The sequence below is a fragment of the Psammomys obesus genome, unplaced genomic scaffold, assembly GCF_907164565.1.
Source record: "Psammomys obesus unplaced genomic scaffold, mPsaObe1.curated_primary_1811, whole genome shotgun sequence".
NCBI classification, from domain to species: Eukaryota; Metazoa; Chordata; class Mammalia; order Rodentia; family Muridae; genus Psammomys; species Psammomys obesus.
In genome coordinates this window covers 667,391-689,949 of record NW_026596440.1, presented here as the reverse complement: position 1 = coordinate 689,949, position 22,559 = coordinate 667,391, and the positions used below count along the sequence as shown (strand labels likewise).

Sequence of the window (22,559 nt, the reverse complement as noted above, 5' to 3'; positions counted from 1 at the left end):
TCAGGACCTTGGGTTACATTTGGGTATGTATGTCTTTAAAAAGTGTTTTGGTTTTTTTTGTAACTATTGTTGGTGTGCCATGTGTCAAAGCAAAACTCATGAAATTGACCCACAAATGCTTGTGAGCTCACCCAGTCTCAGGCCATTCTAGGACTGCTGTTATTTGGCGGAGTTTCTTACTAAGTGAATTTTACTTTTCCAGGAGAAAGAAGGAAGACCTGAGAGGGTCTTCCCAATAAGTAACTTGAGTTCAAAGTAGTGGTTTCATTCTTACATTTTATTAAAACCTTGAGAGGTCTGTGCCTCATTCCTGGCTCTTAAATCAGTCAGAGCTTGTGGTAAAGGAAGTCATTCCCTACAGATATTTCTTTAGTGGTGTATTCTCATAGGAGTTGTGAAATGTTGTGATATTTTAGTTGGTTAGGTAACTGCAATTGCTAGAGAATCCCAGGTGAAAGTGGAGTTAAGTCATAAATTGCCAGAAATTGTCAGAATATTGCCACCATTATGAGATGAAAAATCAAAGGCATCACTACCAATCTGTAACTAACAGTTCTCAATGAAGGAGAATCAAACATGCTTATTGCTTTATTTAAATGTTACAAAGTAAAATGTTTCTATTGATCCTGGTGATCCGTATGTGGGGCTCATTTCATCGTGATGTTAACACTATCATTTAGGGAAAGAATGAAAACTGTAAGCATGTTCTATAGAAATTTGCCTGATCTCAGTATAATTAGAAATATGCATGTACCTAAATTAAAAGAAGCAAAATTAACAGTGTCCCAAACAACATGCTAGAAAGGCTTGGGTTACATAAGCTAGGCTAATGCTGAAACTGAAAAGGGAGACAAGGCATGATGGTTATAGAAAATGCAGTCTAGAAGTCTGAATGAAGGGTGTATTGTAAAGCTCATTTCAGAGAAAGTGCGAGCATTCCCAAAGGAAAAATACTTTGTGGATATATTACTTAGTTTTGTATCACTATAACAAAATACCAAAGGCAAATTAAATTATAGGGAAGAGTGCTGGATCTAGCTTATAGCGTTTAAGGCTAGAGGACCAAACAGCATGAAGCAGACTTTGGTGAGGGCCACCTCAGTATATCACACCCAGCTGGGAACATATGTGTATCTACATGTAGTTTCTCTCTGTTTCCAAATAAAGCCACCAGGACTTGATAACCTTATTTAATCCAATTACTCCTCAAATGTCCTCAAACATTTTGATAGAATTTAATTACTACCTTCCTAACATCATTAACATAGGTGCTGGGAAACATCACATTCAAACCATAACAGTAGAAGGGAAACATTCTTACAGAATATTGTCAGATTTCATCTCAGTTTGATAGCTAGATGATAAATCAGACACACTTTCGCAAGCATGGTTTGTAGTTGCTTTTAACATCTTATAAAGGATTCTTATTTTTATTTTTTGGTTGTTCAAACTTTAGTATTTTTGAAAAACATTATTATGTCACCAGTAACAAGTGTGTTATTTGACAAGAGGAAGATGTTCATGGACTAGTGGTTAAAGAATTGTAGCTTTTAACACTGTACCCTTTTGCTTTACTCAAAAATTTTCTATTTGTCTGTCAGCTCTAGAAATTACCCTAGGATGGGAGGACCCAGAAATCACTTCAGACTCTTTCCAGGACATGACTTCACAGCACAGATTTGAGCTCTTCATTGTCATGGGCATGAAAAACACTGGAAGCCAGACACTTAATGGATGCTTATCCAAATAACACCTTCAAAAAATGTCTGGGTATTTCATGTCCAAAACAGTCATATAATTTATAATCAGTCACACATTCATGGCAAAGCCTGAAGCCTTCAGGGCTCAATGAGCACACTAGTCTCCAGAATAGAAGGACGGGATCAAGCTGTCCACAGGTCCTCTTTCTGCTTCGAGTGCAGGATGAGCCATCAGGAGGGCCTACCTCCAGGACTGACTTTGCATATTTAGAGAGTTTTGGTAAATAATCATGTATGTTTCATGATTAGAAAAGTAATCTGTATTTTAAAAATTAGAACATATAGAAAGGTATGTATTTTTTAAATTACATGAACAAATTAGCCAACCAACTATTCATAAATACTGTTGCTTTTCCTATGTTGATACCTGGAAGTTTCCGCTTTATATGTGGAGGTGTAAACACTTATTTTCATGTATACACAGGACATAAAAATCTTATTTGTAATATGTACCTAATTCTTGATATAAAAATGTATGATCTCAGTGTATTCTTTTTAACGCAGATGCTCCATGCTGTTTATCGTGTGTGGTGAAATGAACAGCTGGTTACTATGGAGGGTCTGAGTAAACTGCAGTCTGTATTTTTAAATTTTTAATATTTTTTATTAACTCTTAGTTAATCTCATACATTGTAGAATGATCACATCTGCTCACCTTTTTTTCAAGCCTTTTCAGATCCACTCTTTCTACCCTCACAACATTGTCTCTGCTTTTAGTTTTTAACCCATTGAGTCCAGTTTTGCTGCGTACTTCTGCTGGGGTGTAGTCAGCTCACAGGGGCCACATCCTTAAAACTGACTCCCTCCCAGAGGCCATCCATTACCAATAGCTCCTCAGCTCCCACCTCTGCCACCCACGCTGGCATTTACTGTGAAGACTGTTTTGCTGAGACAGCCAGTGCGCTCCATGTATGAACCCACAGCGTGAGTTCAGGATGAACTCATAGCAGCTGTGACAGCATGCGCCAGACCTGCCGTGTTTACGCTTGCCGTTGCCCGCTTGCCAGTGAGCACCTACCTCAGATCATGTCAGAGCGCAATATTCTTGAAGTGCCATTTCTAGAAGCACAGGTTTTGAAGCTTTTGACCTTAGTCGCATTGCATTCGCTCTGTTCTGGTGTTTGATTATTCAGATTCTTCCTCACTGTTCTGATTATCTGCCTGTTTGTTGCAGTCAACCATATGAGAAACATTTCCCCCTAAATTCTGATATGAATCTCATGGCATTGTATCACACGTGTCAATTAATTTGGTGTGACAACAGTTCACAGCGATGATGCTTTCTGGTAACTGGGCGGCCTCTTCTTCCGCGTGCACGTTTCCTTCGCTGCTGCTGCAGTCGTCTCTATATGCACTCTGTACACGTATCTGCGGCTGCATTCTCTTTATGTCTAACTCCATCTCATTCATAAAATCTGCATGAGGGACTTTGTTGACTTCTTTTTATTTCTGTGTGTGCGCTGCTGATGTGCCCATTTCAAGTCTGTAAATTTCAAACCAAATTAACGATCGATTTTTAAAGCCGCATTGTCTTATTTTGATTGGTTTTCTGCAAACAAGCATAACTGTCCATTCCCCTTCACACAGTTTTAGTTGGCAGCTTTTTCTCAGCTTATCACTGTGACTAGGCCTTAGAGAATAATAAGTGACACCACTAGGGTGGAATTGATGGCATGTGCTAACGTCAGTGGATGCACACCTGGAATCTCAAGGAGTGTGACTAGGATAGTGAATAGTTTAACAGAGTCTAGAAAGTCTTTCTCTCTCCTTTTGTCCTGCTTCAATTTTGCAGACTTCTGAGCATCTTTCTTTTAGTGTTTTATTTCGGTATTTTCCTCATTTGTATTTCTGTTGCATTGCATATTCTGGAGAGCCGGTTCCTGTGTGGATGTCCAGTTTTGCACTTATTGCCTGGACAGCTTTCAAAATCCATGTGATCATTTCCTACACTTTGATTTTTATTTCAGTTTTAGTTTGGTTATGATCAGAAAACACACTTTACATGTCTCGCCTGAGGTTTATTCATTGGTCCAGAACATGTTCCATTCTGACAGCATTGCATGGCTGACTGAGGATGCATGCAGTCCATTGTTGTTGGGAAGGAAGTTCTATAGAGACCAATTGGGAAGAATTAGTTGATAGTGTTTTTCAGGGTTCTTTATGATTATTGATTTTCTGTCCTTGTATACTAATCATGAGTGTGACACTGAGGTTTTAAACGATAAATCTGGGTTATTTGGTGAAGTTTGGCAGTTTTGCTTCAGGTATTTTGAAGCTCTGTGATAAATGTGCATTTTCAGTTTTGGAGTTTCATGAATTCACTCTATGCTCACATACTGTTCTTTATTCATTTAAGAATATATTGCGCGAGCACGTGTGTGTGTGTGTGTGTGTGTGTGTGTATGTGTGTGTGTGTGTGTGTGTGTGTGCCTTCATGACTTCAATGGCCATGAAAGGCTGAAGAGAATGTTAGATCCCTTGAAGCTGAAGTTACAGGCTGCTGTGAGCTACTAGATGAGGGTACTGGGAATCAAGCCTGGTTCTCTAGAAGAGCAGCAAGCGCTCTTAACCATATGCACAGGCCCTGTTCTTTATTATTGATAAAATCATTTATTCTGGAGAACTTTTTGCCCAATAAAATATGGACAGTCTAGTCTTCTCTCAGTAGACTAGGGTAGGTCTAGGTCTTAGTAGGTTATAGGACATATTTTTCTCTTTAACCTTATATTTAACTTTAGCCTGCATGTCTTTATATTTAAATTACATTTCTTATGGATAGCAAGGTATTGGGCCATCTTTTTGTACAATATTACTCTGTCCTTTAATTGGTCTATTTAATCATTTACTTTTGACATGCTAATTTAGATGAACATCTGTAATTTATCTTCTAATTGTTGTTTATGTTGTTTCAACACTTTAACAGTATTTATCTAAGGCTAAAGAGGTGACTCAGTGGTTACAACCAGTGGCTGCTCTTTTGGATGCCTTGGATTTCATTCTCAGCTCTCACATGGCAGTTCATAAGCAATTCTAGTTCCAAACTTGGAGAACCTGAAGCTTCTTTTGAGCTCTGCAAGCACCAGGCATACACATGGCACACGGATATAGAGGCAGGGAAAATACTCATACATGTAAAATAAAATAAAATAAATATTCTAAAAATTAGAAAAATACGTATAAGGATTGTTGGTATATGCTCACAATCCCAGCTATTTGGGAGACTGAGGCAGGGCCTTCTTGAGTTCATGGCCAATCTGGACAATGCAGTGAGTCCTCATATCTTATTAAATCAAATCTTAGCAAATAAAAATTTTATTTTCCTAACTTTTGATTTGAGTGCATATGATGATTCAGCATTTACTTTTCTTATTGCCATTCATATTCCTGCTCTGAAATTTTTAGTGGATACCCTTGATTAAAATGTAAAATAATATAAAATAATCCTGTTTTGAAGGCATGTATATATTTATATGTGATGCTATTGTTTTCTGTATCTTATATGTGTTACTGATATACAATGAGTACCACTATTTTCATTGATAAAATATAGCATTTGTGGGATTTTTTTTTGTTTAAAAACTATATTTTACATTTATGTTGGTCACTTCCAGAGTTCTTCACTTAGAGCCAGTTCTGTGGAGAGCTCAGTTGAATCTTCTAGTTTTCTTTTGTTTTTGCTGTTCTGAAAATTGAACCTAGGGTTTTGAGCATTCTGTGAGCTCTCTGAAGGAAACAATCAGTACTGATACCCTTACACCAGCGCAGTTTTTTGAGCAGTATCACTGTTTACTGCAGCAGCAATTATAAAAATCTGAAGATATGGAATGAAACATTTTTTTTTTACCTGTTTGATTTCCCCCCTGAGATGGCGTTCACCTAGAAACTGAGGCTGTTTTCCTGGGGTCTTGTGTAGTGAACTATTGTTCATGACATAAAGGCCAGAAGCACCCATGTAATAGTTGACCTCTTACCTGCCAGATTCATTCCAGCTTTTTATCCATGTGCTGGAGACAACAGAAACTATTGGCAAAGGCAGGGCAATTTCACTCTAGACAATTTTAAAGATGGCTCTTGTGATGATTGGAATAGTTATGGGCCCCATCGACTCATTGTTTAATGCTTGGGCTATAGCTAGTGGGTGGCCTTGTTGGAATCAGTGTGGCCTTGCTGGAGGAAGTGTGTCACTGTGGGGGAGGGCTTTGTGGTCTCCTATGCTTAAGTAAAGCTCAGTGTGGCACACAGTCTCCTGCTGCCTGTAGTTCAAGATGTAGAACTCTCAGCTCCTTTTCTAGCACCATGCCTGCCTGCATGCTGCCATGCTTCCTGCCATGATGATAATGGACTAAACCTCTGAAACTGCAAGCTGGCCCCAATTAAATGTTTTCTTTTATGAAAGCTGGTCATGGTGTCTCTTCACAGCAATGGAAACCTTAACTAAGACAGCTTTCATTGGTCTTTAGTTTAGCTCTTTCTTTGTTTACTAAATTAAATGTCTCTGCATAAGGCATTGAACTGAAGCTAATCTCTAAAACTCATTCACCTGCAGGGAATAGACTCATCATCTTTGTCATATCATTGCCCTGTTCTTACACCCAGTGATCTCGACAATTAAAAACAAACATTTGTTGCCATCAATTAAATGCACATGCCACAGCAGGCAGTAATATGTTGTGAGTGGGCACAGTGTGAAATGAAGGACACTCAACTAAGCCATTCAGTGTCTTGCTCCACAAGATGCCTAAGAGTTTCTTGACTAAAATATAAATGACAGTGGGACAGTGTTTCCCTACCTTTGTATGCTAGCTCCATCAGTGTTGTAGACCAAGAGTCTCTTTCTATCTCTTAGGGTCTATGAGCAGGTTATCTTGGTGTGATGGGCTGAGTAGGATTGTTTTCTTGCTCTGTCAACAGTGGGTTCACTCCACATTGTTGAACTGATCTTAAAATAATAACACAGAGTTGGATGTTACTGTAACAGAAGACTTAAGCTGATATGAGCTCAGCCCATAAATACCATGTGCTATTGGAGGAGGGAGGAAGAAAATAGAGACCTACGTGGAAACAGAGCCATCTTACCCAACAGTGGTTTAATACCCATGCAGGATACTGACTTTCCAAAGCTCCCTCACAGTTATGAAGTTCCGACCACTCCTGACAGCACCTCATATTTAAAGGTAGCTGCAATCCAAAAGGATGTTGTGGTCTAGGAGAGGTTGCAAGAAGCTGACATCCTAATGCCACTGCCTCCTGAGCCACTGTTAACCAAGAAGCTATCTTCAGCTGCCATCAGCTTGCAAGGGAAAACCAGCTGTCTGGAATGGAGTCTCACTGGGCATGTTACCTACCTGTAAGGGCAGGGCCATGCCCAGCAGTAGATGGCCATCCCAAAAGAACTCAATGCTATCTTCGTAGTCGTTTTCTCACATATTGCTTTGCTTGGAATTTTTAAAAATTTATTTTTTATTGATTACAGTTCATTCACTTTGTATCCCAGCTATAGCCCCCTCCCTCATCTCCTCCCCGAGTCCACTGATAGGGGAGGTCCTCCTCCCCTTCCATCTGATGCTAGCCTATCAGGTCTCATCAGGACTGGCTACATTGTCTTCCTCTGTGGCCTGGTAAGACTGCTCCCGCTCAGGGGGAGGTGATCAAAGAGCCAGCCACTGAGTTCGTGTCAGAGACAGCCCCTGTTCCCATGACTAGGGTACCCACTTGGACATTGAGATGCCATGGGCTATATCTGTTTTTGTTGCTATTGCTGTTTGTTTGTTTTGTTTTTTATCGTACTTTTTTTTCTTGTCTTTTATGGCTCAATGAGAGTACCCAGAGGAGGGCAGAGTTCAACCCTCAGTCCCTACGGGTAAATATTACACTTCTCAAGGTCACCTCATCAAGCTCACTGTCAGCTTTCCAATACTGCTGGAACTAATGGTCCCTGCCACCCCTCGTTTTACTGTTCTGTATGGTTAGTCTCCTTTTCCCTCTAAAACTTGGATTCATATGACTACACACCTACCTGAAAATTTTATAAGTCTAACAGAAAGACAGGCACATTCAATAAAGACATTTTAAAGTAAGCCACCAGTTGGTGAAGTACTTAAAAGTTAGAGGAATGTCAAAAAATCAAATAAAAGCTCTCTATATTATCTTAATAATATAGAGAGCTTTTATTCAGTTTGATAAAAAGATTAAAACCCACCAAAGAGGGAGAGAAAGTTATGAATGTATAATTCACAGAACAAACAATACATAAAATAGTAAGATCACTCTCAACAGTAACAAATGAATTCAAAGAGTTGTGCACATGCATTGTCCCTGGGCCATGTGCGAGCGCATAGCCAGCCACAGAGAGCTTTTGTCACTTTTCTTCCTTAAGTCTTAAAATGCACGTTTATTTTGACACATCGGTTCCACATCTGGTGAACTGTAAGAAGAACATAATTACATAAATGTGCAAGATGTGTCACCGAATCTTTGTAGAAGCATTCCACAGTTCAGAAATGCCAGATTAAAAATAATCGGTAGTATGTTAGCAATTGCTGGAATATGAAGATTGGTTGCTATCCTACTTTGACACATCATTAAAAATAATATGAAGAACTCCATTCTTCTCATTGTAGAAAGCAGATATAAGGGTAAATGTCCAAGTGACAACAGTAGAGCTTTTGGGTATGGTTGTCAGAGAGATTGATAGCAATCCTCTGATTACAGTCATCTGCGGTGTCTCTAATAAATCTTTATTAGTATGGAGGTGAAATGATAAATTAAAAAATGAAACATTCTTATTTGTTAGAGAAATTATGTAATTAATCTTGTTTTGTCTTTTATTTTAGAATTTTATACATGAGTACCATATTTATAGCATTTAAATTTCAACCTCTTACCCTCCCAATTCCCTTGCCCCACCACTCCTCAAATTCATGACCTCCTCTTCCTTGATTATTGTTGTTATATATTTGCATATATATATACTGAGCTAATTTAGTATTACTCATATGTATACATGTTCAGGGCTGACTATGTGGGATTGGGTAACCTATCAGAGTGTCCATATAATTAATCTTCTAAATCTAGAGACAAGGTGAAAATGCATTATTTTTTTCATTAAGGATATGCTAAGAAAATAGAATCCAGTGAGTTATTGGGTACCATTTTCTCTATGAAAGTGTGCATGCCCAGATTTTATCTCTTAAGACAGGACTATATTTTTAAATTATAATATTGTATGACTTTATATACACATATATAAACATATATATGATTATATGAATATATACCTCCACATCAATATGTCTGAATGTTTATATGTGCAAAACTTAACACACACACACACACACTTACATATTGCCATGTGCTGTGTAACAATGGTTCAGGCAAAAGCAGACCATTCATATGGCAGGGCTTGCATAAGATTACAGTGCAGCAAAGAATCTGTCCTGTGCACTGATGTCAATGCCGCTGTAGTTCCTAGCACACGTGGTAGTTACATGTTTCTGGAGCTGCTGGTGTTAGAAGACCCATTATGCTGATTGTCTTATAAAAGTACAGTAACCATAACAGTACATTATACTTGATAGTGAAAACAAATGACTATTACTAGGTTATGTACTTACTCTGCTGTTCTGTAATTTAGAGTGAATTCCTACCGATAAAAGGTTTGGAAAGCAATGTGTTCTCACTCAAGCAGAAACCCAGTGTGTCTCCTGTTTACTGGCCCTCGGGACAAATCCTCAGACCATCCACTGTGATTGCCATGTATGTCGAGGTTGGCAAACATATGTACTGTGATGGTCGCTGGACACTTCTCAGAACTTAGCCCATCGTGACGTGATGCATGATCCAGCACATATGTTCATCTGAGTTCTCTGATGTATTGCTGGGATTTGTTTTACAAACTCTCTGTATAGTTTTCCAGTGATATTTTTAAAAACTGTAAGAGAAGTTTGGGGGAGAAAAGCTCAATGGAAAAAGCCAAGAGTTTCAGACAATATTTGGGAAAGGGCAGCACCCTCTTCTTGCAGCAGCTGGCAGCCATGTGAACAATTGCAAATGTCTCTCACACCTCCAGGCAGATTGTTACTGTGGGAACAGACCTCACTTTGTGAAGATGGGGGAAGCAGGCCTGCATAACCATGCTCAATTTTGCCTCAGTGCAAGCAACACTGATCCTTTTCCTTTGTGAATTCTGGCATTTAAAAATTTACATTAAAATGAAAAAACAGTTGGCCTTAGAGCACATATTAACCCTGTAACACACAAATTGACAATGTGGATGTTACACGTGACCTAAGAGAAAGAGATGGCACCAGATGATGTCTGTGTAGTCCAAAGAGGGGCGAGTCGCACTAGATAGAGCAGCGTGCAGTGGGAAGGGCGGCTTGAGAGGGGTAGTTCCTAGAAGAGAATTGTCTTAGCCTCATGGTACGGAAGATGGCCTGCCACTAGGTGTTAGGTACAGAAATTTGCAGTGGTCATGGGCACAGGCTTTTTGCAGGTAGTTTTGGAGTGTTTAGTGCATGGTAGCAAAAGGAAGTCAGCTCCTCAGGATGCCCTGGAGTGATGGGGGTGTTAGCCTGGCTACGGCCCTGGAATGATAGCACCAAGTACTGTGTCTGCCGCTCTGAAAACAAACAGCTTCCACCCTTGAGCAGCCTTGCTCGATCATCTTCAGGCTGACCTCTTCTCCTACATACCAGGTTTGGTGCCAGCATGGCTTCAGCAAATCCCCTGCATCATTGAATCCGAGCCTTGCTTCTCATCCTGTGGTCATTCCTGCCATGTTCTTGGAGAAGCTTTCACTGATGACCCTTTCACAGTCATACCACTACACACAGGCATAAAGAAGGCCACTCAGAGTCCCATGCTTGGTTCCCTCAGTGTGCATGCTCCTTCCGTGGCCTCGTCATTGATCCACAAACCAAGTCCTTGCTGAGCACTTGCTTAAAGAAAGCCTACCATTTTAGGCTGGAAAATTCTTCTTTTCCACCCAAATCCTGATGGGGGTCTGACCCTTAGGGGTCACATATCCGGACCATGATGAAACACATGAGGGGGTCCTTTCCTTGAATACAGCCCCTCACTAGACAGTCAGAGCCTTTGGCTCCCTAGGAAGTCAGTACTTCATTCCCAGTTTCCCAGTGAGACATGTACCTGACTGCCTCAGGTCGCAGTCCTGGCACTGGGGTAGAGCTTATTCTGCTTCTGGGAACAATCCATACGATATGAGGCCATGATCCAAATGGTGACTTTAGTTGTAATGTGAATTGATTTCCATCTTTGATTTCAGAACTGAAATATGCATCCTCATGTAACAAATTTAGACTGTTTATTTAGATAGGCTTTTATTGGAAAACTGCAAGTGGTGTGGGTGAAAACTTGTATATACAAAACACATCATTAAAAAAGCATTTTAGAATTTTGGTTTCTCCTGAAATCAACATTGGGATATTAATAAGCTAGCCTGTAGGTGGCTTTGCCAGGATTTCTGTAAGGTGTATATGCGCTTAGCACCATTCTGTGCCTCCCACTGTTCTGTGGGAAATACATTGTGTACCCACTCTCTGACCATGGCCATGTGATTTCCAGCTGAGTTTGCCTCTGGAACTTCTGCCCCCATTGCATTTCTCACTCCACTCTCTCAAGCATGCTTTGAGTCTTAAAAAAAACTGCACTGTTGTGGACACTTGTGGAGAGTTTCCACAGTGCGCCAGAGAAGGATAATACTGAAACAGAAGTTTCTTCTGTGGTCTGGCTCACCTCCTGAGGGATTATTTCTTCTCAAGCCTCCTCCAACGAAGCCAGGACTCCTCGCATTTGTTCATCTAGGGCCACAATGTGCTAGGCACCATTCTCACTGCTGTGACAAAACACCCTACAGAAGGCACTTGAGGGTCCATTTGGATCATAGTTCTAGAGCAACTCCATCATGGCCCAGAAGGCATACTGGCTTCACAGGCTCAGTATTCGTGGCGGCATGAGTCCCTTTGTCACATTGGATGGCAGGTAAGAGGCAGTAAGGGCAAGAAGCAGGGCCAGGCTGTCACCCCAAGCCTATTGATACACCATCACATGCCAAGTCCTGTGACCCAGAGTTTCCACAACCTTCTCAGACAATGCTGTATCTCTGAGTGCTTAAGGGTGAGCCAGTGGGGAACATTTCCCATCAAACATTAACAGTTCTCAGACTGTCTTTAACACAAAGATTTCTGGAGGGTACAAGCTCTTAAGCTCTTCCCTAAATTTTTCTGGAGGCTAAACCTGCTGCTGAAGCTCCACAAAGGTACATCATGACCTTCTTTGAAGAATGGGCTTCCCAGAGAAAGCTTTACATAAAAGAACTACAGGCAACTCAGAATTCTGGGAGCAGGAGATACAGTCTTCCCTGGGATTGGAAGCTGTCCAATCCTAAATTGTCGGCTCTGCATACATACATAAAGTAACACTATACAGACAGAACAGGTTGTATTTATGTATTTAGAATGATACATGCATTTAAATATATGCATGTAATAGCAATTAATGAAAAAGAGGGCATGTATCTGAAAGAGAGCAAAGAAGGGTATATGAGAAAATTTGGGGGTGGAAAGTGAAAAGGGGAAATGATAGAATCATAATCTTAAAAATTAAATAAAAAGTTTTTTAAAGACAAAAACATGAGCTTCTTCCCCTAACCAGACAACAGAAGAGAGGGATGAGAGGTGTGGGAGATTTTGGGGAGCTAGAGAGGAGAAATGGAGGTGGTTATTACTGTATTTCTTTGAAAATACATGCTGAAAATGTTTAAATATCATTCATTTGCTTAGTAAGGTAAGTTTCTCTTTGTGATCTGGATTGAATATCCAGACCCCACTTTCCCAATCCCAGAATGTCCATAAAAATAGACAAGAAAATGGACTCCCCTCCCCAGTCCCAGAAGGAAGTCCTGAGCCTATTTCACCACTTCCTGCCGATGGCCACGCACACATTTCAGCACTTCCTGTCTATGGGCGTGAATGTATTTCACCACTTCCTGCCTATGGCCACGCACACATTTCACCGCTTACTGTTTATGTCCATGCATATTTTTCATCACTTCTTGCGAATGGTCGTGCATATATTTTACCACTTCCTTGTCTATGGCCATGCATATATTTTGCTACTCCTTGTCTATGGTTATGCACAAATTTCACCACTTCCTGTCTATGACCATGCACACATTTTCCCACTTCCTATCTATGACCATGCATACATTTCAACACTTCCTGTCTGTCTGTAGCCATAAACATATTTAGGCTTCTTTGGATAGTCTGCTTTGGAGCAAACTTTCCATGGTTGTACAGTTGGGCTATGAATCTCCAAAGAATCCTTACAGGACATGCTTGAGGATGATGAAGGCCTATGGAAGCCTTTCCTCATGGGTGGCAGACAATGGCACAGTGGCTACACTGGAGTTACTGTCTCTGACACATGTTTTCCCTGGGTGACCTGAGCACAAAATTCTTCACCCAGGGGCAGCAGCCATCCAGTACAGGGGCTGCTGGTACACCTTCTCTTCTGATGTCAAGGGTTTTCTGGATGGTTCACACATGATTTGTCTCTCTGCCCAACTCTTCCTTTAGTAGATCTGCCAGGCAACTTCATTCAGAAGTTTTCTTCCGTTGTCCCTGCACTCTCAACATGGTGGGAGTCTATGCCACTCTCATGCCTGGCATGGATCCCCAACCCCATATTATATGTAAATGAAGTAAGTGCAGATACACAGGCTGTCAATACCTAGGAGTCTAGTGTGTATGGTGGATTTTTCTAAAGCCCTCACCACCTTGGAGTCACCTGAACTCCTTTTCTCTGTAAAAGTGTGTGGTATGATAGAAATTTCTAGAAAAAAAAAAAGACACATTATCTTGAAGATTCTACAAGGCTTCCTGATTAAAGAGAGTTGCAGTGTTGTAGATCTAGAGCAAAAATTATCTCCATCTATCTTTAGTCCTCTTAATACCCATTCATTGTCCACCTCTGTATCTGAACTGACATTCTTTTGACTCTCAGAGAAGATTTTTGGATTGTATTCTTAGCATACCTATTTAGCTCCTACCAACTAAAGAGCTAAGGCTCACATCAGATGCCATCTCATATAGCAAATGTATCTGCTTTCCTCTATTATGCCTAGCCTGATGTTCCCACAAATGTATTTGGGAAATGCAATGATTTAAGATTTTTCTCATGTCTATGGTAGGGTATGTCATTTAAGGCAACCTTATTTTCTGTTCTTGGGCTATGGTCACTTGTATTTGGCTCATAATAAAATCTCCATTTCTTTTGAGGAGAGGGATGCTTTTTGCATTGGTAGTCAGATTTCCCTTTGAAACTCATATAAGTAGATATAAGAAACTCCATGGAGTCTAAAAGTGCTTAGCATGGAGACCCTGGGCGCATGGGGTGAGCCTTTGGTTACTCCAGCCTTATTCATTTTTTTGATTGAGTTTTGAAAACAATTTTAACATGTCATTTAATGATCAAGTAGAGACTTAAAGGATAAAGTAGCAAAATTTATCATTTTTAGTGGGTAGGAATATTACTTCTGGGAAAAGGAAATTGGATATGTGATTGGAAACTTGCTCTCAGTGTGAGAGTAGGTGGGAGTCTCATAGACTGAAATATATATATATATACACAATTGATGTCAGCTCTCTCCCTTTACAACTGGTAGGAGTTGTAGAATATTAATAGCATCTATAAGAGCTGTTCTTTTATTCTGCTAATGCCATTATTCATGTCTTTCAGAAGTTCTTATATTAAATGTCACTGTTTTCAAATGAGAATCTTTAATAGTTTGCAGTTTCCTGTGAGCTGACTCCTGCCTGCCCCACCCATGCCGTAGCTGTAGAGTGAACAGGAAGCAATGGATGTTTCTCAGAGGCTAGGAGACCTTGATTAGGGGGATCTAGCTTAGATGGTAGAGAACAATGAAGCAACAGAGGCTTTAATATAGACAGAGGAGGCAATTCTCCTTTGACTCTACTGACTCAGTCTGAAAACAAAATAAGCCAGCCAAGAACAGAAATGTGCTGTAGAGCTGGGTAACTCATGCCTGAAGGCTCTCCGCAGCAATGCTTTGTACCGTGACAAACTACTTGAGAAAAGCAACCTAACAAAGGAAATGTTTATTTTGGCTCACAGTTTGAGGGGCTAGAGTCCACCATGGTGGAATGAGAGTGCAGTGGCCGGTCACATTGTGTATGTAGTGAGGAAGTAAAGAGAGTGAGGAAAGCAGTTGTCGTTCCAATGTGGGACCTTTAAAACCCACATTTAAAAAGGTGGACATGTAGTATGGTTGTGCAAACCAGCACTCTTGTGGGGAGATGGAAGCTAGAGAGTGGAGTCTCCAAAATCTCATGGGCACCTAGCTTCAGCAAACAAGAGACTTGGACTGAAACAAGATAGAAGATGAGGACAGACGGGTACCATGACATGTACTCATCTATAGACAAATACATGAACACATATACAAACATATACTTCATGCCCATACATAAAGGTATATGACACATTCATATGTGCACACATGGCCACACACACACACAGTGAGAGAGGTGGGCAGGAGAGAGGCAGAGAAAGATGGTGCTTATACTCTTACTTTTCTCTTTTTATTCAGTCTTGCACCCCTCTAGGCTTCTTAATAAATCCCTCACAAACACAGTGAAAGCTTGCCATTTAGGTGGTTCCAAGTCCTGTCGAGTGACAATTAACCATGACAGATTAACCATGCATGGACACATATATGTGCACATAGAGATTGTCCTCAGTGTTTGTAGGGGTCACTGCCTGATAAAACCATTGAAACTTGGAAATACCATGATTTGGAAATGCAGATAACTAGGACATCCTTATTTAGAAGCAGAGCACATTGGAGCTGGTTGTTTCCCTTATGATCTAGTTTACTGCATGTTGCTGCTCACTCCTTCTAACTGCATCCTAAGAAAGGCTTGTATCACAGATCAGTGGCCCAGGAAAAGATCAAAATTCAAGAGTGAGAAGATGATTTCTGTGAATGCCTGCTGACTTCACATCAACAGTTTAGTATTTTCATGAGAGGATCGAGTGGCACAGCATAACTAGGGAGGTACCCTGAGCAGACAGACAAGGTTAAAATAAGGTATAGATCAGGGACCAGTGTGTGTGCTTGGAAGTGCTGCCAAAGTATGGTGATGAAATCCACTGATAAACAGGACGAAGTATGGGGCTAAGAGACAGAATACTGCCTTATGTTGGCCATTTGGGTCACCTAGTAAGGAGACCATGGGCTGTTTCTGACATGAACTCTGTTGCCTGCTTCTCAATCACTTCTCCCTGGTGGGGCAATCTTGGCAGGCCACAGAGGAAGAGGATGCAGCTCATCCTGATGAGACTTAATAGGCTGGTATCAGTTGGTAGGAGAGGAGGAGTTTCCTTTTCTGAGAAAAACCATTTCTGAGGGGAGAAGGGAGAGGGTAGAAAAAGGAGGGGGGGTGGGACAGGGATGAGATGTAAAGTGAATAAGTTTTAAAAATAAATTTAAATCAAAAAATAAAAATAGAGGTTTTGGCAAAGATTGGAGGATAACATCTGGGCATGGAATTAGCAAGAAGAATTTGGTGTATATTAGTCCTTGAAGATGTCATAGGCTGAAGGAAAGGGAAGAGTAAGGTGGGGTTATCATGTGGTTTCTTGTGTCATTTGTAAGCTGACTGGAAGGTTCAAAGGATAGTCATGTATAAAATGGACATATTCCAGTCAATACTGTTAGGTCTCATGTGACCAGAATGTGACTGTGAGAAGATTCTGGGTATATACACGCAGGATGGGAGGACAATGCATGGAGGGATGTGATTCTGTCTTTTGTTTCTTAGTGGAGAGATATTGAGTCATGAGTGGGAAGGAGTGATATGACGGTAGGACTGAGGACATAAAGGTCAGCAGACATAAGGACAGTTTTAAAGTACGAAGAATGTTTCTGATTTTAGCCATGCCAAATGACAGTGTTTTCAAACTCAAATGCATTTTCTCTAGGGAAAGACAGGTTGAGGTGAAAAGGAAATTGGGTAGGTTAGGTGCAAATCTATATTTTGACCTTGCTCATAAATCCCACAGCCAAAATGTTAAACGATCATTCCACATTCATGCCAGAGACCGAAAGAGACTCATCTGGGGCCAACTTGCTCAGAGGAAGGTGCCCTGGTGTTTTCTCAACCTACGCATGCATTTGGCTGTGCCTCTATAGTGTGCTGGGTACACATGGGACCTCAGGGCAGGAGGAGAAAAAGAAATTGATGAGCTGCAGCCAGCTCTCTGACAAGAACTGGCCTAAATTTTGTAGACACTCTTCATGGAAAGGTGCCTTTTGCTCAGTTGACTACTCTGGTGAGACATTTCCTTCCTGCTCCATCTTACCTCCATCTTGGGTTCCTTCAAATGTAGTTTCAGCAGGGCATAGTGACCTTACTAAAGCCCACAATGACCAGGTCATAGAACTGCTTACCACCTTTCTGTGACCTCTAGTCTTTGCCCAAATCTAAAGTTCTTGTTAAATTAAGAACCTGTAAGTACTTGTACCCTCCTGTTCCTCTGCTGAGCCTCCACCTTCCGTCCTTCCACACACACCTGTCCATTACTGTTAAACTGTTGCTTATGTTTTAGAGTTTCTCATAGTGTTGGTGGTGAATCATATCAAAGACATATCTCTCCCAGATACTCAGACATTGCCTTCACTAACCCGACACTAACTTTTGAGCAGGGGCTGGATCACGTTGGCAGACACTCAGGTAAGCCTGCAGGTGGCTGAGCCTCAGAAGGAGAAGCAGCTGATGCGTTGGTCATCAGCTTTGAGCAGAGGCCCCGAAGTCCCCTTTTATTGTTACAACAAGGACTTGGCAATCACTTCTATGTGTTTCCAGCCAAGTGTGAATTGAAGTAACAGAACTTAACTACAACTACTTGTAGCATGAACTCAACTTTAGATGCTGGATAAAGATAAGGAGTCCATCCTTCTAATCTCTTCTAACCTGGGAGAACTCTAGTCTCATCATCTTTTTGATATTGGCTATCCCTTTGGAAGGCCATATACTCCATTGGAAAGATTGTTCAGATTCTCCTTATCTCTGTTGTCAAATACTTTTTTACCACTTCTTGCTCAACCCCTCTGTATTATTAAGAAAAAAACAGAACTCAAATAAACATTCAGTTCTTGGTAATTACTTTTAGCTCAGCCCATGGTCTCATTTAGGCCCAAAAGCATACACATTTGCTCTTTAGCATTAACCATCCCCGTGTCACAACTGTGCCATGGCTTTAACTTCACTTACCGTGGATAAATAAGTTAAGTCTACTTCACAAAACTCTTGTAGCTCCTGTCACTGACAGGTAACCGACATTGCTTTGTCAAGAGTCCCACACCTCCTTGCGTCATCTAATTCATTGTCTGGAAGGCCCTAGTATATGCCCATGAACTCTGAAAATTTAACTGCTTTGGGAAAGTGATACTATAATTTTAACAAAAAATATCATTCACAAGATTAATAGTTCTTAAGACCTGAAATTTTGATTTGTTCCCAGGATGTAAAACTAATTGCATTTATAATGGAACAATGCCACTTTTTTTAAATGAAATGACCTAAACTAAATATATTTGGAAATTTTTAAGATTTAGAAGTATAATTTATTTCATCTTTTGCTAATCAAAGCATGTTAAATAATACTTTTTTCCAAAGTAGTTCATCTTATTTTGTAATTAACTGGCAAGCATCATGTTATATACCTTAAACTCCCATGGAATTTTAGCAAGCATGCAGAATTTGAAGGATCTGACATCTTTTTCTAAAAGTAGCCCATGAAACTGTTCCATTTAAAAAAAATTGGGAGTAGTCCAGAAGCAGTTTCAGTGAATTATTTAGCCAGTCAGTGGAGGTTTCCCTCATTTCAGAAGAAGGCATAATCATGAAGATGACTGAATTTATAAAATGTTCTTTCATGCCTACCAAAACCTGAGTGTTCATTCTCTGTGTGGTGGTGCATGGCAAGTGCTGATTACTTTGCAAGAATATTGAAATAGCTGAAAGTGCTGGCTTTTCTGAGCATGCAGAAGACCCTGGGCTCAATCTTAAGAACTGGAACAAAACAAAGGAAAACTAAACATGAAACAATAAAGTCTTCTGTTTTTAGAGACATGGTACAAGGTTAAATTGTGAAAGAGAAAGTTTAAAACCATTTAAAAAAATTCAGTAGAGCATGCTTTTGAGAGAAAAAGTTAATAATATAAAAAGGTAGCCAGATTAGTCAATTTTATGTTGCAGTCACAAAGTACCCTAGGCTGGGTATTTTATTCAGAACAGAGATGTATTAAGAGCCAAGTGTTGCAGGTCCAGGGTACAGTGCTGACTTCACTTCAGCTCTGGTGAGGACCTCAGAATAGAGGATATTACAAACTCACATGGAAGTAACCAGAAGCAGACAGACTCATAAAGGGCCACTCACATTCTGTCATAGCAACCTTCTCTCGAGAGCCAGTGTGACCCACTGTAGCCTTAATCTTTCCTGAGGGAAATATTATAATGAATGAATAATTCAAGATAAAGCCCATATCTTAAAGGTTTAACCACTGTTCAGTGTCACCATGTTGAGGAATAAGTTACAATCCAGGAGTCATTGGGGTCACATTCAAACCATCTCCAAGTTAAATGACGCAGTCTTCTCAGATAAAGACTTAATTATGAACCAAAATAATGATCCCACTGAAGTCCAACTTGGTGACCCAAGAATTTACTGAGATTACTTACAAGTCTATGAGTAAGGGGTGGGGACAACTCAAAGCCAGCTCCATCATTGAAAATCCCTCTCCAGCTTGGGTGACAGCTCATGAAAGCTGCATCCTAGGAGCTCCTTGCATGACTGGCAGGTGGTTTGACAGGTCTGAAACTCTTGTCCATTACAGCCTTGCGGGCAGAAGAAATTTTGTAAGTATTGGAAATTCCAGGGACTTCCTGAGATTTGGAAGTTGTTTACTTCCTGAATTTTAATGTGTCTTTGTCTAGGATAGGATGTCTCTTTTTTTTTTTTTAATTTAAGGGTGAGTTTATAAAAAATTGCAAACAGAATGACAAGTGTACTGTAAAGGACGCAAGCAAATTGAACAAAAGTAATACTCTTTTAAGGGAAAAGACAAACAGACTGATTCTTTATGAATTCAGTTCTTTTTTTTCAAATCTCCAGATAACTCCTGGTATCTGTCCCTGCCAGAAATCTTCTTCCTTGGGGTACTGTGTGGGTTTGTACATCACAAAGCCTTCTTTCTGGATTTTCTTCTTCACATGATGTTTTTTTTTAATTTATTTTATTTTACTAATTACACTTTATTCACTTTGTATCCCCCCATAAGCCCCTCCCTCCTCCCCTCCCGGTCCCACCCTCACTCCCCCTTCTTCATGAATGCTCCTCCCCAAGTCCACTGATAGAGGAGGTCCTCCTCTTCTCCCCATCCCGAAAGGCAAAGAGGATGGACATCAGAAGAAGAAGAAAACAGGAAACAACCTAGGAACCTGCCACAGAGGGCCTCTGAAAGCCTCTGCCCTGCAAACTATCAAAGCAGACACTGAGACTTATGGCCAACTGTTGGGCAGAATGCATGGAATCTTATGTAAGAAGTGGGAAATAGTAAGATCTGGAGATGACAGGAACCCCACAAGAACCAGAAAATTTGAACACAGGGGTCTTCCCAGAGACTCATACTCCAACCAAGTACCAGGCATGGAGATAACCTAGAACCCCTGCACAGATGTAGCCCATGGCAGTTTAATGTCCAAGTGGGTTCCATAGCAATGGGAAGAGGGACTGCCTCTGATTATCTGACATAATCTGATTGGCCTGCTCTTTGATCACCTCCCCCTGAGGGGGAGAGCAGCCTTACCAGGCCACAGAAGATGAAAATGCAGCAGCCACTCCTGATGTGATCTGATAGACTAAGATCAAAAGGGTAGGATATCTTAATTCAGAATAAATGGCTACATATCCGGGCACAAGGTCTTTTCTGAGACTGACACTCAACCAAGGACCATCTATGGATATAACCTAGAACTTCTGCTCGGATGTGGCCCGTGGTAGCTCAGTAACCAAGTAGTTTTCCAAAGTAAGGGGAACACGGACTATTTCTAACAGGATCTCAAGGGCAGGCTGTTTGACGCCCCCCCCCCCCCAGGGGAGGAGCAGTCTGTTAGGCCACAGAGGAGGACTTTGCAGCCAGCCCTGAAGATACCTGATAAAACAGGGTCAAATGAAAGGGGAGGAGGTCCTCCCCTATCAGTGGACTTGGAAAGGGGCAGGGAGGAGACCAGGGAGGGAGTGTGGGGTTGGGGAGGGAATGAGGGAGCGGGATACAGCTGGGACACAGAGTTAACAAAATGTAACTAAAAAGAAAAATAAAATTTAAAAAAAAACAGAATAAATGGCTACAAAACTAAGTCCTTTTGAAAGCCATTGTTTTCATGTGTTCACACACTGATGTGTTGAAAATTAAGGGTCTGAATGATCAGAAGGCAAATGGATGACCAATAGTGTTGATGAATAAACAGATGAGTGTAAATTTATGGATTGCATACATATAGCTTTCACCTTGCCCTGCACATGAATTAGATGGCCAAGGACTATAATATGGTACTGGCACACTTATTTTTTCTTTTCCTAAGTAGCTGTGGTTTTGTGGCCAAGTTACACTTAAATTTACTATAGCCATGTAAGATGGTGCATAATGAGTCCCTGCTCCTGGCAACTTGAATCTCACCATCAAAACTTCTTTGGTGAGACTTCTTGGTTATCAAATACCGAATGGTCATCCCTTATATAATATTATAATATGTAATATTATATTATATTAACCAAACAGGTTGAGTTTATATATTTAATAATATATGTATATATATCTATACATGCATATAAATATACATATACAACAATAGTTTTTTAAAAGAGGCCATTAATTTTAAAGGGATAAAGTAGGATATAAATAAGAGGGTTTGGAAGGAGAAAAGGGAAGGGGAATTATATAATTTTATTGTAATTTAAAAATTTAAAAATATATAATAAATTATTTGGAAGTGATAAAAAAAACAGTAAAAAGTTAATTTTTCTGTCCTGTTCTTTTGCTGTCCCCTTCATGCATAACCATTCTTAACTGTCATAGCAGTTTACAGATGTTATGAAAGGCCTCATTATGTACAACTCTATACTGATGATATGAAATTTAAACAAGATAGGTGGTATTTCAATAAAATATATATTGCTTAAAAGAATTAAGGAAACAGAAACACCAAATAACCATTTTAGAAATTTAGAAAGAGAAAAGTCTTTTCTTTTAAAAGTACATTTTAAATAAGAGAGAACTACATCACTTCCCTCTTATCCTTTTCTCCCTCCCTCCCCTCCTGGCACTGTCCCTACAACTTCTCCCATGCCCCTAATCCCAAATTGATGATCTCCTTTTCTTTGATCATTGTTGTTTCATATCCTCTCCCAGCCATGAAACCCCTAGTGCTTGATTATCTAATACAAAGCCATCTTCCCTGAAACTATATACATGAGGACAACAAAAATGGACTCAGCAGTCTGTTAATACATTTATGCATACATATACCTATACATATACATGTGTGTAACAATAATAATCAAGGAACTCATTTAAAAGTACCTTTGTATCAGAACAGCTTGCTCTAGGTCTGCATGGTTTTTGTAGTGTGCGCTGTGTTACAAAATAGGGTGACAAAAATCTCTTCAACACACTCTTTTAGATTCTGACACCAT

General features: G+C 40.2%; 1 protein-coding gene across 1 annotated transcript in view; it reads left to right on the top strand.

Annotated features, from left to right (window-relative positions):
* Adcy2 (adenylate cyclase 2) overlaps window positions 1-22,559 on the top strand; it is a 367,518-nt gene that overhangs the window by 61,497 nt on the left and 283,462 nt on the right. The gene's annotated exons all lie outside the window — the stretch shown is intronic.